Raw genomic sequence first — 17,494 nt, forward strand, 5'->3', positions numbered from 1 at the left:
CTTCTTGACCTGAAGATCACCTCCCTCCTGTTTCCTAATGTTTACACAGTTAGCTCCTTATATTACAGTTATCCAAGTTTTTTGCATTTATGGAGTCTGTTAAATCTAATCCAGATTTCTTGCACCATATCTATTTCTGTAGGCCTTATTTTGTTTGTCAAGTTTTATCCAATTCACTGCATCTGCCACCTACATATTGCTATTGCATTAAATGTTCCATTCTATCCTACATTAAATCATATTCTTAAACTACACACATCATATTTTTCCATCATGCATCCACCTACATTAACTCCTACAAAATTCTTCCTCTCCTCTCAATATTTAAAAAGAAATGTCACTCTAAAAAAATCACATACAAACATAGCACAACACCGTGATTGAGCAGTGAGTACTGCAGCAAACACCAAGATCATCACATTCCCTTGAAGTGTCCAGTGACCACATTTCAATGTTTATCATCCGATGAAGCACTGAGTATCAGTGAAGCAGATCAACTGTATGTTGTAATAAAGGAGGCCTAACTTTAAAGTTCCACTTTGGACCTCACAGAGCTTGGTGACAAAACATAGATCATTGTGAGCATTTTATGGGATTGTTTGATCGTCTGCCATACAGTCTTGTGTATTTTCAGGATTTTTATGGAGGTACTAATGATCCATCTGTGCTATGTTACATGGCTGCCCGCCTAAGCAACAGGCCACTGTGAAGATTCTGGTTATTCCAAGGTGTTCTGCAGCAAAGCACCAAGGTCATAAGCTGTGGTTTAGCCTCTCTTATGGAGGCTTCTTCAGTGATAGAATTGTCTATGTGGGTTATAAATCCTTAAAAAATGTGGACTTGGAGTAATCTACTATCAGCAAAATTTGTTTGTTTATAGAATTATTTTACAAATGTTATGATCATTTTTCTTTGTTGGTTATTAATTCTAATCTTTATTTTGACTCCACAAACGCAGTTTACATTTCAACACAGGTTGAAAACAGACTTCCAATATTTGCTGTTTGTAGGTCCCTATCACATCTAATCTGGTTTAAGAAAACCTCAAAGCAAGAAAATTTATTTTTGACATAAAACAAATAAACAGTGCAAACCATGAATTGATGTGATAAATGCATAAAATATCACTGGCGAGTCCTGGAAACTTTAGATTAACCTTTTATGCCATATAGAGGTATGGTTGAACTGGACTTCACCAAAATCTTCATCCGTCAGGTCCCATCCCATGTGATCTGAAATCATTGATGATACAGTGTGAATATTAGCAGATAGTTACTAATTCCAAAAATTGCATGTCCCCTCAAGATCTTCAAAATGCCAGAAAACTATTTACATTATTCTATGCCTTCCATGCCGGTGATAAAATCACTGATGCTATCTCTTTGTGGAGATGGGCAATACGGTGATTTGGCCATAGGCCTGATTGTGTTTCAATCTCCTTTGGAAGGGGGTGAGGATCAGTGTCTTCATGTAGCTAGTGCACTCAAGATAGGCCAAATGATCTCCTTTGGCACCAAAACAATTCTGAGATTCTGTGAATCTATCAGTCCTACACAATGTACTGAATTATATTTTGCAAAGATAAATATAAAAGAATTACTATGTTTTATGGCCCTCCACAAGGCTGCCCATTCAAGTTCTTGGTAGATTGTATGTATTATTTTAATGAAGACTAAAGTTATTTCCACTTTTTCAGTCTAGTGAACAAAAACAAGAAAAACAGAAGATCAATCAATTTATTTCTTGCACCAAAAGCATGAAACGGTAAAGCATTCAGGCAGCTTCTTTGCTAGTTAAAATACTCAGTTGCAGCACTGACCAATCAGAGATGATGACAGCACTTACTCCCTCTGAGTAAATATTTTAGGAATTTTCTGCCCAAATTCTTTTACAAGAAACATACTAACATTTTACCAACTGCACCAAACAGTTAGACAAAGGCATATTTTCTCAAGTACAATTAAATTTGATGATTTTAGAAATGAAGCTGAAGAAGTAAGGTTTTTGCGAAGATTTATAGCTTGGGTTATGGATGATGTTGTTGGCTTGCTCACCAAGCCGACTGGTTACCATACAGACAATTCACTGTCATGTGAGATAACATCATTGGTGCAGCCTCTGATGAAGTGGTGTTGTTCTACTCCACTTCGTATTGTTATGATCCGGTCTGTTAAGTTGGTGTGTCATTTCCGGTTCTGTTCTGCATAGGTTTGTATAGGGCGTCTAATTCCCTATGTTTGTTGATTGCATTATGGGCTGAAAACGAGGCCTCTAGGAATTCCTGTGCATGTCTGTGGTTGGTTTGAGCTAGGATGGTCACGTTGCCCAGTTAAATTGATGGCTTTCATTGTCTGAGTGCACTGAGATGAGGGAAAGTTTGTTGTGTCCTTGTGCTACTAGCTGGTGTTCGTGTATCCTGATGGCTAGTTTCCTTCCAGTCTGGCCAATGTAATGTTAGTTGCAGTCATTGCAAGATATTTTGTAAACTGCATTGGTCCTGCATGCTATGGATATGGGGTCTTTGGACCTTGTGAGTGTTTGGTGTAGTGTGGCTGTGATTTTGTGTCTACCATGATTCCTAGTGGTTGTAAAAGTCTTGCTGTCAGCTGTGATACGTTCTTGATCCAGGGTACTGTGGCCAGTGAATTGGGGTGTACTGTGTCCTCGTGGTGCTGTTTATCTGGCAGGCACCTGTGAATGAAATAGTTGGATATCCATTGTTAGCAAAGACCTTGTGTAGGTGCTCTTCCTCCTTCTTGCGTAGTTCTGGCATGTTGCAGAGTGTTGTGGCTCATTTGAATAGTGCCCTAACACAGCTTTATTTGTGGACATTGGGGTGATTGCTGTGGAAATTGAGGATTTGGCCAGTGTGGGTTGCCTTCCTATATACTGGAGTTTGGAATTTCCTGTTCATCATTTGTTCTACCCTGATGTCTAGGAATGGAAGTTGGTTGCTGTTTTCCTCTTCTCTTGTGAATTTGATCCCGTTGAATACATTGTTGATGAGTTGGTGTGTCTCTTCTCACTGAGTGCATTTAATGATGACAAACATGTCATCCACATATCAGGTCCACAGTTTTGGCTTTATGACGGGGACAGTCGTGCATTTCAATGGGAAATTCCAGGATTTTGACCCAGCTACAGTGAAGGAACAGCAATATATTTCCAAGTCAGGATGTTGAGTGGCTTGGAGGTTAACTTGAATATGGTGGTGTTCCCATATGTCTGCTTCCCTTTTCCTTCTACACAGAAGTCATCATGGGTTTGGAAGGTGCTGGTGAAATATTTGAGATGTTTGTCATCAACGCTCTGAAGAATAATATCCTTACTTTTATATTCAATCTCTCTTTACAGGCTTTTGCATTTTTTTGCATGTAAGGTAACTCTGCCCATCTGGGACAACAGTAAACAACGCAGAAGTCGAGACAACAACAATCTGTGTGGTACAGGAGAAATTTTGGGCTAAGTGCAACTTTAACATTCAGTATCATGATACTGTTTAATTTACACCAGATTCTTACAGTAAGTTAATGAGAGTCACCAAAATACAATGGAGGTTTGTTTTACATGGAGTGAAGATCTAGGCACACAGTGAGAGCTCTCCAAGTACAACCAGGGCCACAGCAGGAGATAAAGTGGTCTAGAGGTTTCACTGATTGTAACTAATTTAGATTTTATGGTCAACATTTGGGTGATGATCTGATTGACAATTGTGTCTTTTTCCATTGCTCATTTCAAGAACTGAAGTCCACTTTGTGTCCGGATTGTCTTTCCACCTCAAATTCTAGTGCATTTTCTCCTTGAACCCCTTGAAAGCACCCCAATAAGATATTAAGCACATATATCATTATACAAAATTAAATAAAGCTTGGAACTCAGCTGGCTGCTAATATGATAAATGGGAAAATAACATGGCTAACAACAAAAGAAGCATTGCAGGTGGAGTGTTGGAGTCTGTAATATATTTGTGATAGCTTTATGTGTTATTCCGCAATATTGCAAATAATTTTGGAAATATTAGTGGGGTATCCCTTTGTATGCAATGGAAAAAGTATGTTTATAGGCCAGTAAAAAGGGTACTTTGCAGATAACTTTGGGATAGGAAGTCTATAGGGATGTATCATAATAGTCATTGCGTTACCTAAATGTAATGCAGGTGAGATTCCTGGATTATGTTAACTTGAAACTCTCTGGCTTATTTACAGGTAAATTAATATACTCAATACAGGGTAACCTCCCGGCAGAATCTTTGCTTTGAGTGCTAAGTACTGAGAGCATGTTGTCCTGTGATAATAGCCAGATGCTTGGCTGATTTGCATCATGAGCTGTAATAGGGATATCACTTCAAATGTGATAACATGGCAAAATGTAATTACAGGGGCTCTTTCATGATAAAGGTGACATGTTAAAAGTGGCGATCTCATCACGAATCTGATAGTAGGCTTTTAGAATGAAGAGTCATGCATTGCAATACATGGCATATTCTTCAGCTCTGAGTCTTTGGTTTGCTCGCCAAGCTGGCTGGTTATCCTACAGATGTTTCATCACCATACTGGGTCACATCATCAGTGTGGCCTCTGATGAAGTGATGTTATTCTACTCCACTTGGCATTGTGGGTCACCCACAGCAGGAGGACTGCAGTGGTTCAAGAAGGCAGCTCAACTAGGGATGGGCAAGATATGTTGGCCAGTCAGCAATGCCCAGATCCTACAAATGAATAGAAAAAAAATAACATGCAGCTTTGGTTTCTTGATTTAAGAAAACTGTAAATGCATTGGATGTAGTTCAAAGGAGGTCAGCTAGAATGATACCTGAAATTATGGACTGTCAATGGTCATGGATAGGTGGACCTAGAAATTATGCTTCCTCTTGTGGATTAGTCCAGACGCTTTGGAATATTCTGCCTTAGAAGGCAGTGGAGCAGAAGTCATTCAATACTTTTAACATGGAGGTAGACAGATAGAATTCCACACACAAATGGACCAGCCATATGCTCACTGATGGCAGAATAGGCTCAATAGGCCAAATTATCTGTTTCTGCTCCTAGTTAATAAGCAAGCAAGCATTGGGTAAATGGCCTAAATTGTAAACTGAGTGCATTTTTCACATCAAAAGAGGGGCTGGGATGAAACAAATTGAAAGGACATCAGCAGGAACCTATGACCAAGGTGTTTTTTTAAAAAAACAATTAAAGGATTGCATTTCGAGCCACGTATGTGATTTGTAACAACCGTAAACATTGGCACACATGATGAGCAGCTTCCCCAATATCTACACCCAGGAAGCTAATAAGCGACTACAGTGCACTGTCAGGGAACATAAACACACACAAATCTACCACCCCCTCCCCATTAGTAGCAAAAATATGGCTTCTTATTCTTCAAGCTGAAACTTGAGTAAATCAAACTCTGTCCAGAGGTACATTATGAAAACCAACCAGAACAGCTGTCTCACTTAAATTATTTTTTTGTTCAAGGGCATTATACATCTCAGTCCTTCATGTAACCAAAGCTGGGCATCTTTGGGAATCATCACAAGCTCTCAATTCAGGTTTGAAAATGACCCATCATGTGGGTTAGCATCTTATCAGTACTCACTCAGATCTGGTTCCTTCCCATTGTCAGCTCTTTTATTCCTACCACTGTCCTTGCAGGGCCACTATACGTCTCACAGCCCTTCCAACTTGTAATTTGAGGGATACCACAGGTGATATACAAATGCCCAAATACGTTTAGCACTTTTTTTTCAGCTTCATTAAAATAAGTCGAAAGTCTATCACATTTTAAATGTCATGACAGATTCATGGTTGAATTGTGATTGGATTTTGTAATATTTTAAAATGGTAAGAATTGCACTCGTTTAATGCTCCATTCAGAATGCTATAGCCAAAGCAACAGCATTTCCAATTTAGCTGCGACAATAATGATTTGATATATCGAATCTTTTCAAGGAAAAATTATGACAGACTTAAAAGGTTTCACGATCAAGACAGAATACAAAAGTACAGGCAATCAGTTTCCCAAGGCCCAGTATTCACCAGAGATGACATGCACCATCCACAGGGGAAAGGTCAGATTTGGTTGCATCGTACTCATACGTAAATTTGCCTCTTAGCTTGGCACAGACGAGACTCACTAAATTTTCAATAAACTTCCTACGTAGAGCAGAGATTACCAAGGAAGTGTATGATAAAACTTCAGCAGCGATAATTTAACAGCTTTAAGCTTCACAGTATCAGGTCAAGAGATTCAACTCAATCGGATTTTACTTTATCTCATAGACCGCTCACCCACATCCTTGAAAAGCAATTCACTGGAATTTTGTGTCTTACCTTGTCTCCTGCCCTCACTTTACTTAAACCTGCACAATTGCTGTGTCTTGAAGCACATTTCTCTCTTTGCCTTTTGCAAATAGTTTTAGAACTGGCTCATGCAAGCGAAGCATCTCGTGATGATGTCTTTGATTCTCCTGCAACAATGGAGGGACTGTCAGGCAGAATCTTGTCCAACATTTCAATCCAAAACCTCAGAGACAAGATCATTTAAATAAAAGGTGCAAGAGTTAAAAAGGGTGCCTGGCTTACAGATATGATAGAACTCAGAAAGGGGACTTCCACTTTAATCCCCTCGAAATGCTGCAAAAGTAGGCTTGATATTTCTTCCATGATTAGCTAATGATGAAGCCATATAGCAACAATGAATTCCACTGACATCAAGTGTTATTTCTGAGTCTTTAAAACCACTGAAAGCACACAAGGGATCGATACCTCCCCCTAGTGAATCTACTAGGGACTAATCCCTGACAAAATTCCATGGACACGTTAAGATCCAACCAGCTGAAACCTGTTCCCGCATGGTTGGCAGGATGGAGAGGGTAACACAATAGACAGTCCTGAAGAGTTCAGATGGGCTGAAAATTGGTGAGTTTGGGTTCTGCCCCAGAGTGGCAGCTTAACAGTTCACCTGTGCAACGGCTTTAGCATCCCCACTTAAATTATTTTAGTGCAACTGTAAAACTGACTTCTACTAACAAAATGGAAAATTGCCCAGGTATGCCCGGTTCACAAAAACAGGAAAAATCCAGTTCATGCCAGTTATTGGCTCTTCAGACTGTCAACACAATGAAGTATTGTGTCATTGACAGTGCTATCAAGTGACATTTACTCAACAATAAGGTGCTACAATGTTCAGTTTGGATTCCACCGAGACCTTATTCCAAACATGTGCTGAATACCATTAATAAGGTGAGTACGTGAGTTATTGCCCATGTCACCAAGTCAGAATTTGGCTGAATGTGGAATCGATGAGTCCAGACAAAATTGAAACTACCAGAACAAAATGCAAATGATTGTGGTCAATCAATCACAAAGGTCAAGAACAGGAGAGGCCATTTGACCCCTTGAGCCTCCTCCGCTATTAAATAGGATCACAGTTGACTCACACTCCTCATGTCCACTCTCCTGTTCTTCCCCTGGAACCCTCAACTCTCCTTCTGATCAAGAGTCTTTCTATCTATCTATCTATCTATCTTCCTATCTATCTATTTATCTATCTACTTCACCCTTCATATGACATCAGGTTATAATCCAACGGGTTTATTTGAAAACACAGACTTTCAGAGACTTACTCATTCTTCAGGCGTTAGTGAGAGAGGTGGTATCAGACACAGAATTTACAAGTAAAAGATAAAAGAGTCATGCCATTGATGAGGGTGTACTAAATAAACTTAAGATGCTGTTAAATTTTTAATCAGTTAGATGGTTTTAATTGATAAATATGTATATGTAAATCTCCAAATTCCTTTTGAATCACTGTCCTGAGGGGTCTCAAGGTTTTATCACTGTAAAGAAAAGGTGACAACTTAGGTCAGACAATGCATATTAGGTGTGAGGCCTTGTTAAGAATCTGTTTGTCTTTTGGTTTGGATTCAGGCTAGTTTTATTTCTAAAGTAGGAATTTATAAAATACAACTTTGACTGACTGGCTATAAATTGTGTGCTTTTTGAACAAAATAGACTGTATCTGCAAAGATGACGATGAGCACCTCGCCACGATCTTCCCCACCCCTCCACTTCTCGCCTTCAAATAACTGACAAAGCTTAAACAGACCATTTATCACACCAAACTACCCAGCATTTGGGGCAACATTGAACACAAAAACTAAACAACCCTGGCATAGCAACATCTGCGAGAAATGTCAGATCATCGACATGGACACCACCCATCAGATTCATGGCAGATAATCATGTGACTCAGCCAATGTTGTCCATCTCATATACTGCAGGCAAGGATGCCTCAAGGCATGGTATATTGGCGAAACCATGCAGATGCTACGACAATGAATGAATGGACACACACAACTATCACCTGACAGGGATGTTCCCTCCAGGTGGGGGTCACTTCAGTAATCAAGGATATTCAGCCTTGGATTTTTGGGTAAATGTCCTCCAGGGCGGATTTTGAGATACACAACAACGCAGAGCCACCAGCCACAGGTTGAAACCATGCTCCATATCCATGAGGACGGCCTCAACCGGGATCATGGGTTCATGCCACAGTTCAGGTAACCCCACCACACAATACAATCTCACACACACACACACACACACACACACACACACACACACACACACACACACACACACACACACACACACACACACAGAGTCATAGATACACAAAAACACATTCCCCCAGACACGCACACATGCACACACTCCCACATGCCGACGCCATCTCACACACACACACATACAAACATACTCCACTCCTACACACACACACGCAGACTCCCAAATACATACACTCCCAGTCCCACACACTTTCACACACATTCCTACACACGCATACGCACACACACACACACACACACACACACACACACACATGCACACTCACACACACACACTCCTACACCCACTGTCTCCGCCTCTCCACACACACCACATACTCTCCCACACACATTCACATACACTCTCTCTCTCTCTCTCATCCTCACCTCTGTTTCTATCTCCCTCACAATCACACACATGTGCACACACACACTCACTCTCTCTTGCTCACACGCATGCTCACTCTCTCTCTCGCACACATACTATCTCTATCTCCCTCTCTCACACGCACGTGCACATGTACATACACACGCTCACTCTCATTCACACGCACACACACGCGCGCACGCGCACCTGAATTTATGGGGTGAATTTGTATTTGCAGATACATTCTAGCTTGTTCAAAAAGCACACACTTTATCGACAGTCAGTTAATGTGACATTGTATAAATCCCAACTTTAGAAATAAAAACAGTCTGGCTTCAAACCAAAACACAAACAGATTTTAAGCAAGGCCTCAAACCTAACCTGTATTGTCTGACCTAAAATGTCACCTCTTCTTTGCACTGAAAGAACATTTAATACTCTCAGGGCAATGACTTGAAAGGAATTCAGGGATTTGCATCTACATGTTAATCAATTAAATCCTTCTAACTGATTAAAAACTTAACAGTATCTTAGATAACACAGTGTGAAGCTGGATGAACACTGCAGGCCAAGCAGCATCAGAGGAGCTGGAAAGTTTGATATTTTGGGTCAAGATACTTCTTCAGAAAATGAACAGTATCTTAGGTTTGTTTAATACAACCTCATCAGTGGTGTGACCCTCTGATCTCATAAATTCTGTGTCTGATACCACCTCTCTCACTAACATCTGAAGAAGGAGTAAAGCTCCAAAAGGTTGAGTTTTCAAATAAACCTGTTGGACTATAACCTGATGTCGTGTGATTTCTGACCTTGTCCAGCCCAGTCCAACACCAGCATCTCCACATCATATCTCACACACACATCTATACAGTAGGACTCTGCCCCACAGCTCTCTGTGGCAAGACTTCTAAAGACTCTCAACCCTCAGAGGTGAAATTCCTCCTCATCTCAGTCATATATTTGTGCCCCTTTATTCTGAGACTAATCCACCTGGCCTTAGTTTCTCCCATGAGAGGAAACATTCTCTCAGCATTTATCCTGCAAATTTGTGAAGAATCCTATAATAGAATCATAGAATCCATTCGGCGTGGAAACAGGCCATTCGACCCATCAGGTCAACTCTGACCCTCCAAAGAACATCCCACCCAGACCTACTGTTCTACCCTACCCACTTACCCCTGAATTTTCCATTGCTAATCCACTTAGCCTGAACATCCCTGGATGCTATGAGCAATTTAGCATGGCCAATCCAGCTCACCTGCACATCTCTGGACTGTGGGAGGAAACCGAAGTGCCCAGCGGAAACCCAGACAGACATGGAAAATGTTCAAAGCCCACACAGTTAGTCACTGGAAGCTGGAATTGAACCAAGATCCCTGGCCCTGTAAGGCAGCAAGGCTAACCACTGAGTTACCATACCCAATTGGCCTAATAATGAACAAATAAATGATAAACACTGTGCCTAACAATGAACAGATCCTAATATTTCGATGAGATCGCTGTTCATTCTTTTAAACTCCAGTGAGTAGGGTCCTGACCTGTTGAATCTTTGCTCAGAAAACAATCAGAGATCAGCTTGCTGAATCTGTTCTGAATTTCCTCCAACCGTATGTTCTCTTTCCTTAAATAAGGCGTACAAAATTGCTCTCAGTACTGCAGGTCTGATCTTAACAGCACCTTGAACTGTTGCACTTAGACTTCCCCACTCTTACATTGCAGCTCACATGTCTTCATATCCCTACATATATTCCTCAAAACAGTGTCCTCAGTCCAATTAGTTGCTGTGTCTCCTTATACCTACAACAGCACAAAAAGCTCCATACTTATCTGCTAAAAGACATGATGGGTTCCTTTTTGATCAAGTCTGTCAAAGGCATCTTGTTAATTAACATAATTCAACCAGGATCCCAATCACAGCATTGAAACTGCTGCATTTTGATTGGGTTTACATATACAGTTTTGATTTTCCTTAGTCTGCTCTGTGTGTCAATACTGTCAACAACAAAACATCTGCAGGCCCTAGCAACAGCCCTCCTCTAATCTTGACGTCTCTGGAAAGCCGATTCTCAGAAAGAATCATGCATTTCACCTGCAAGAATGAAATTGCTGCAATTTCGATCATATGCACCTACACCTGAGCATTCAGAAACAAATTCTACCAGAGCAGAGCAGCCAACTGCAGAACTTCACTGGTCACTCAGTTTGTGAAATCTAATTCATGTGCAGCAATACTAATATATTTGATTTTTTAAGTAATTCACAATTATAAAATCTTTCCTTTTTAAAAAAAAAGTTTTCCTTCCTCCCTGTGTGCTTGTGTGAGAGTATGTGCTGTGAAACACTTCCCGACACTATGAGTGCGATAACAAACCCAAATATGTTTTAACCCTAAAGAATCTGCTTTGGGTCATTTTAAAATTGGACGTCTCAAACACAAACACACCATGCTTTTTGTGTTGGAAAATAAAAGAAAAACAAATTAAAGATCAGTTCTGTTACAGAAAGAAAAGAACAGTAAAAATAATCCAGTTCACTTCTCCCCTTATCTGTGATGGTTCTGAGACAGAATTCAGCAGCAGTCGTGCAGTTCAGACATCGATATGGCTTCCCAATTGAAACTGCATCTATATAGTTTTATTTTCAAGTAAGGAAACTGTTATTTGATCAGTCCTTGTTTGATTAGTACATTTGTGACAAACGAAAGAACACAACACCTCGCATGGATTTCTTAAGAATAAAGCAAAAAATTGTTAGCTACACTATCACATCCAAGTGAGGCACTGACCCAAATTGAAGACATACTGCATCCCTTCATCATCGCTACATCACAATCATGACCTAACACCATTGACAAAGCACCGTGTGAATTTCCATGGTTCAACAAGAAAGCCCCCCCTCCCCCCCCCCCCTCCCCCTGCCCTTTCAGAGGAACAGAAATTGAACAACAGACTTGGATGGACAATAAATCAGTGTCTGGAAAGGAAAGGGTTGAATTTTCTTTTTAAATCAGCGAGTACAGAACACTTAACAAAATGACTGTGGTACAATTTAAGATATATGCTTGACAATAAAATCCTTTACACGTTATTACCATATTCATCACGGGCACTTTTGTTAAATGTCATACAACATGGTCTCCAAACTGGGAATTTTCACTGGAAACATGAGAAGAAACAAACCTTGATACCTATGTGCCAGGAAAATAAATTAATGCCTACAATTATAACAGAATTGAACTTGTTTCGGACGAATTCCATGATGTCAGATTACACTCAGGGAGATCATACAAAAGGAGAGCAGATCAGAAGGAGGGATACAGCACTGCATTGCAGATTCTCTTGTGTGTGAGTCCTTCAAGTGCTGCACTCTGTTGGGAGTATGGGATTAGTGAATTGACTCTATTCAATCTTTATGAACCAGTGGGTGCAATTAAAGAAGGACAATACCATAGAATTTATATTACAGTTTTGTATTCTGTCTTAAGAAAGGAATTTGACGATTCAGTCACGGAAGCCTTGACTATAGTATAAGGTAATAATAGGTCTGTGAACAACATTGAAACTGCAAAAAAAGTTCAAACATTCCGATGAACTTAAACATTGCTTTAAAATTTTCCAAGTGTTTCTTCCCAAATCCAATTAAATACAACCCTGTTCCCAACAGCCTTCATTTCGGTGAAAGAGCTGAAGGGCTGAAGAGGTCACAGCAGCGTGGCAGTGAGAAAGGGTCAGTCCTGGAAGAACGGTAATGCCCAAAATGTTGACTGCTCCTTTCCTCCAGGTGCCATCTGGCTTGCTGTGTTCCTCCAGCTTCCTGTTTGCCCAGCTTTCACTTCTTACTGAGCTCCAATTCCACAAGAACCAATCCTCTCCAACATTTCAACAAAATAGTCAGTCCTCGGCTGGGAGCTCTGGCAGTAAGTATCATTGTACTGTTTGACTGAGGGCCTGACAATGAAGTTGGAACCCATCCTCACCAGCCATACTTTATGCACCTCCAGTGCTAGGAGTTCAGTGACTCATCACTGGGTGCAATCACCAATCTTTCTGTACACTGTAGAAAAGTAAAGCTGGACATAATCTCTCTCTTTCCCCTTGGTGCACAGTAGCTACTTCAACACAGAGCATGGACTGAACCTGTGGTTTTTCTGGTCTGGGTGGCTCAGGTCTTCGGCTGATAAACTGTCTGATCCATAGAGAAAGCAAGAAATCAGGATTGATACTGCACCGTTCTTGCTTGGGGTCTAGTTTACTTTCCACCTGATTTCCAACACTTGCTGCAGCCACAGTGCGTTTGGAGAAATGAAGTTGTACTTGTGTGAGCTGGTGACCTGCCATAATCATGTGGCCATTACCCCTGCTTCAAGAACATCCATGCACAGTCATGAAACATGTTGTCAGAGCGGCGCAACCCAGAAATTGCAGATTTTCAGAGCCATTTGTGTGCCAGCTACTGAAAGAAGTAAGGAGGAAAATGAATAAAAGCAGTAGCCTGCAACTTTGAATTACTGGGTGAGTCAAAATGTTTATTTCCGTCCTGTGCTGCTGTGGAAATGAAAGGAGAAATTAGGCTTGGTTTGTTTTCCACTCTCAGTGCAAAACTATGAATTGCCTCAGAATGAGTTATTTTCTTTAAAATCATAGAATCCCTACAGTGCAGAAGCAGGCCATTCAGCCCATACTGTCCCTCTGAAGAGCATCCCACCCATACCCACAGTCAATCCACCTAAACCTGCATAATCTTTGGACTGTGGAAAGAAACTGGAGCACCCAGAGGAAACACACACAGACACAGGGAGAACATGTATACTCCACACAGACAGTCACCCAAGGCTGGAATCGAACCCGGATCCCTAGGACTATGGAGCAATAGTGCTAATCACCAATCCACCCATATAGGTCTGAGCATGTAAGAGCTGCAACGCTTATATTCGTGCTGGATAAAGAGTGTTCAAAGTTGCACTGCAGCCCAGAACTCATTGAAGACCAAAAGAACACGGGAGGTAAATTTTTCCAAGCTTTGATGACACTTTTACCTCTTATTAATGAAACTTATCAACAGTATTTGTTTGACATCAGTGCTCATGGAGAAATGTAAACTATTAGTCAGCATATGGCCATACGGATACATCGAGCTGTAACCTGACACCTTGGAAAACTGAAAGATGCTCTCATCAGAGTGTCTTAGACATTAGAGATCCTACCATGAGAGCACATCCCCTGAGAGAAGAGAAATTTACTATCAAGAAAACTATTGACATGTACAGAAGCTCTGAGGTTATCAGCAATCAGATGGGCAATGAATAATCTTCCTAGACTGGAGGCTATTGTGGATGATCAATCTAGACTATGGATATGAACAGAAAATGGAAGTCATCACACATTATAGTCAGAATCTGCTACAATGAGAGAGAACTTGCCTGAGTAATGTAAATCTGAACAAGCAAAAGATGCAATTGATGATACCTAATGTCTACTATATAGGTCATTTACAAACAGTGAAAATGGTTTGCCTGAATTCTAATTTGGTGAGAGTGATAGCAAAGATGCAGCAACCCAACAGATATAAACACTGTTTGTTATATTTTGAACTGCTTAAAAATATTCTTGCCTACAATTTCAGCACTGCGTGAACCTCTAAGCAAGCTCACTGCTAAGGATGTGAAATGGTACAGGAGGGTACAAGAAAAGTTGGCTTTCACTAGACTTAAAAGTTGGTGCTGATGATGCCAGTGGTGAGCTATATGATTTTACTGATAAATCACCTTTCAATATGATGGCTGTGAGTCAGGATTTGCAGCAACCTGTATGCAGCAAGGACAATTAGTTCTATTGCATCCCAGGTGTTAACACAAACTGAATCCACTGTGCTCAAAGAGAGAGAATGTGAGTATTTTAATCTATCCCTGTTTGAGAAAGCTAAAGGAACAGTAGAGATCAAACGCAAGCCACTTCAGAGTATCTTCCTTAACCCTCTTATATCTGCCCCAAAGCTACAAAGAATCTTATGTTGTTTGCAAAGGTATCATCTGGACATGAAATAGAAGTAAATCTGACCTGCAGCAATCACTATCAACAAATTGAAGGATGCTCAGACTGTGAAATGTTCCAGATTCAACAAGAACCAACAGCCTGACATGTTCTGGAAATTATAAACCAGGCAGAGAAATTGGCCGAAATATTCTGAGCAGAGTTGGAACCCCTATTCCCGGTTACAAACGAGTCCAGGAACCTACATGCCCAGCAACAAAGAAAATGTTCATGGAAACCACACTTCCTTTTGAAGTAATCAGCGTGAAAGATTTTGTGAGCTAGATACCGTGAAAGAACATGTAAGATAATTGTAAAGTTATATTGGCATATGATTGTAGGGTTAAGATGCAAGTTGGTAGAGGGGAGTAGGATGCCAGATGATTGAGGTCATGGATGTAGCTGGTGGATGAGGTACCAGGATTTGAGTGCCAGGACAGTAGGGTGGCAGGTGAGTGGTCAGGATTGCAGGTGGATGGGGTGCCGGGTGGGCAGCGTGTGTTGGGGTTGGGGGGGGCAGGGTGTGTTTTGGGGTGAGGGGCTGAATGTCATATTGAGCCATGCTCTAATGGGGGATGAGGGTGGATCATGTCTCACGTGTGAAAGGGCCTATCTGGTCCGGGGGAAGAAGTGGAGTGGGGTCAGGATTGAGAGGGAGTTGGAAACAGGTATTGTCCGGGTGTGACTATCAGGAACTTTGGAATTGTAGTTGGAGGAGGCAGTGGTGAATTGAGGGTAACAGTTTAGTAGTTTCCAAAGAGTTAGTATATATTTTTAATCTTCCAATATTTCCTGGATTAATAAACTCTACTGAGAAAAAACTCTCTGAAGTTTCCAAAGTTAACAAACCCTTTTAAATGGCTTCAGATTCAGGAGAGTTGCTGCAGGGTCCCAATGTATACCTCCAGGCGACACTGCTCCAACCGCTCTTTGGCTATTGCACTATTTGAAATATTGTATTTGAAAAACTGGTGTCTTGTTCAAATTAAGCAAATTATCCAAGTGCTGCCGCAGGTAGTGAAGGCAGGATGGCCTGATGCCATCTAGGACACAGTGCTTGCTAGAAGAGCGCATTGGGTGTACTAGAAATGAAAAGGCAGCTCAAGGTGACATCTTGAACAAAGGAAATCATCAAATGCATCATTACCCCGAATGAAGATGTGAAACAAAATGAAGAAGTGTACCCATGCAAGTGTAAGGAAGGCAAGAGAAGTGCTCCACTGGCTAACATTAAATAATGAGGTTTAGTTCACGGCAGCTTTGGGAGACAGCACAGTAGTTAGCACTGCTACTTCACAGCACCAGGGACCCTGGTTCAATTCCACCCTTGGGCGACTGCCTCTGTGGAACTCATATGTTCTCCCTGCGTGTGTCCAGGTTTGCTTCAGTTTCCTCTCACAGTCTAAAGATGTGTAGGTGAGGTGTATTGGATAATGCCAAACTACCCATGGCATCCAGAAATGTGTAGCTTGGGTCAGTTGGCTATGGTGGTTACAGGGATAGAGGGTGGGATGCTCTTTAGAGGGTCAGTGCAGACATGATGGGCCGTGTGGCCAGCTTCTGCATTGTGAGGATTCTAATTCCAAGCTTGTGTAATGAACTCATTGTCTTGTTATTGTAATTATTATCCTGCCTACGGGACTTTAGACCTGCTGACATGAAGAACTATCAGTGAGATTACAAAACACGAAACGCATGAGTCGTTACAATATTCCCGCTACAGTGAAGTGTAAATAACAGCTCTCAATTTATGGGTGAAAGCTTCAGCCGATCCATAAAGAATTGGGGAATGCAACACCACACAACATCTCCACACTGCCCCCAGTCAAACAGGGAGGTTGAGGCAACAGTGAAAATGACCAAAGGGATCCTAAAAATAAATTGAAGAAATCAAACATAGAATTGAACAAGAAAGTTCTTGAGTGGTGAAGTACATCCACTGAAGGTATGGAAAGTGCTCTAGTCCAAACAGTAATATCATACTGCCCTCAAACTACTCGTATAACATCAAAACGGCTACGGAAGCCAAATGTATTGACAGCCATAAGTGACAAAATCGAGGTGAAATGATTTACCGTCAATTTTCGCTTGGTGAAACTGCCAGTGCATCTCCAGAGTTGAGCTTTGGACAGCCAGTGTACAAATGTTCAACTCTGTCAATGGAAGTCAGCCCTGGTCAACAACTTGGGGCCTGTGTGAAACTGTCACCACACAAAGTGTACACATATCTAGGTCACAACATCAGACATCTAAGTACACATAGAAAAGCTGTGCCTTTGCTGCACACAGTAAACCTGAAAAAAGTCATCTCACCAAACTGCACAGTGTAGAAAGATCACAAGTCCCATAGGTTCCTAGCCACGAAAATGGAACAGCTTTACCACAACCAAATTTTGTGAGAAGGAACAAGTAGATAAAAGTAGAACAGCCAATGACAATGCAGACGGGTATCATTAGGAGATCTGCATGATTTAAAGACCATAAATG

General features: G+C 41.1%; 1 long non-coding RNA gene across 2 annotated transcripts; it reads right to left on the minus strand.

The window, feature by feature from the left end:
- Positions 1-1,127: 1,127 nt before the first annotated feature.
- On the minus strand, positions 1,128-12,310 carry LOC125458634 (uncharacterized). 2 transcript variants are annotated; one of them, XR_007248872.2, is made up of 3 exons: positions 12,197-12,310; positions 6,333-6,469; positions 1,128-1,232 (listed from the first exon to the last, which is right to left on the minus strand). It is a non-coding gene; the product is annotated as an uncharacterized LOC125458634 (long non-coding RNA). The 2 variants fall into 2 exon arrangements; XR_007248871.2 differs by having other exon boundaries at positions 12,158-12,255.
- Positions 12,311-17,494: the final 5,184 nt, after the last annotated feature.

The sequence above is a fragment of the Stegostoma tigrinum genome, chromosome 15 (genome assembly GCF_030684315.1).
Source record: "Stegostoma tigrinum isolate sSteTig4 chromosome 15, sSteTig4.hap1, whole genome shotgun sequence".
NCBI classification, from domain to species: Eukaryota; Metazoa; Chordata; class Chondrichthyes; order Orectolobiformes; family Stegostomatidae; genus Stegostoma; species Stegostoma tigrinum.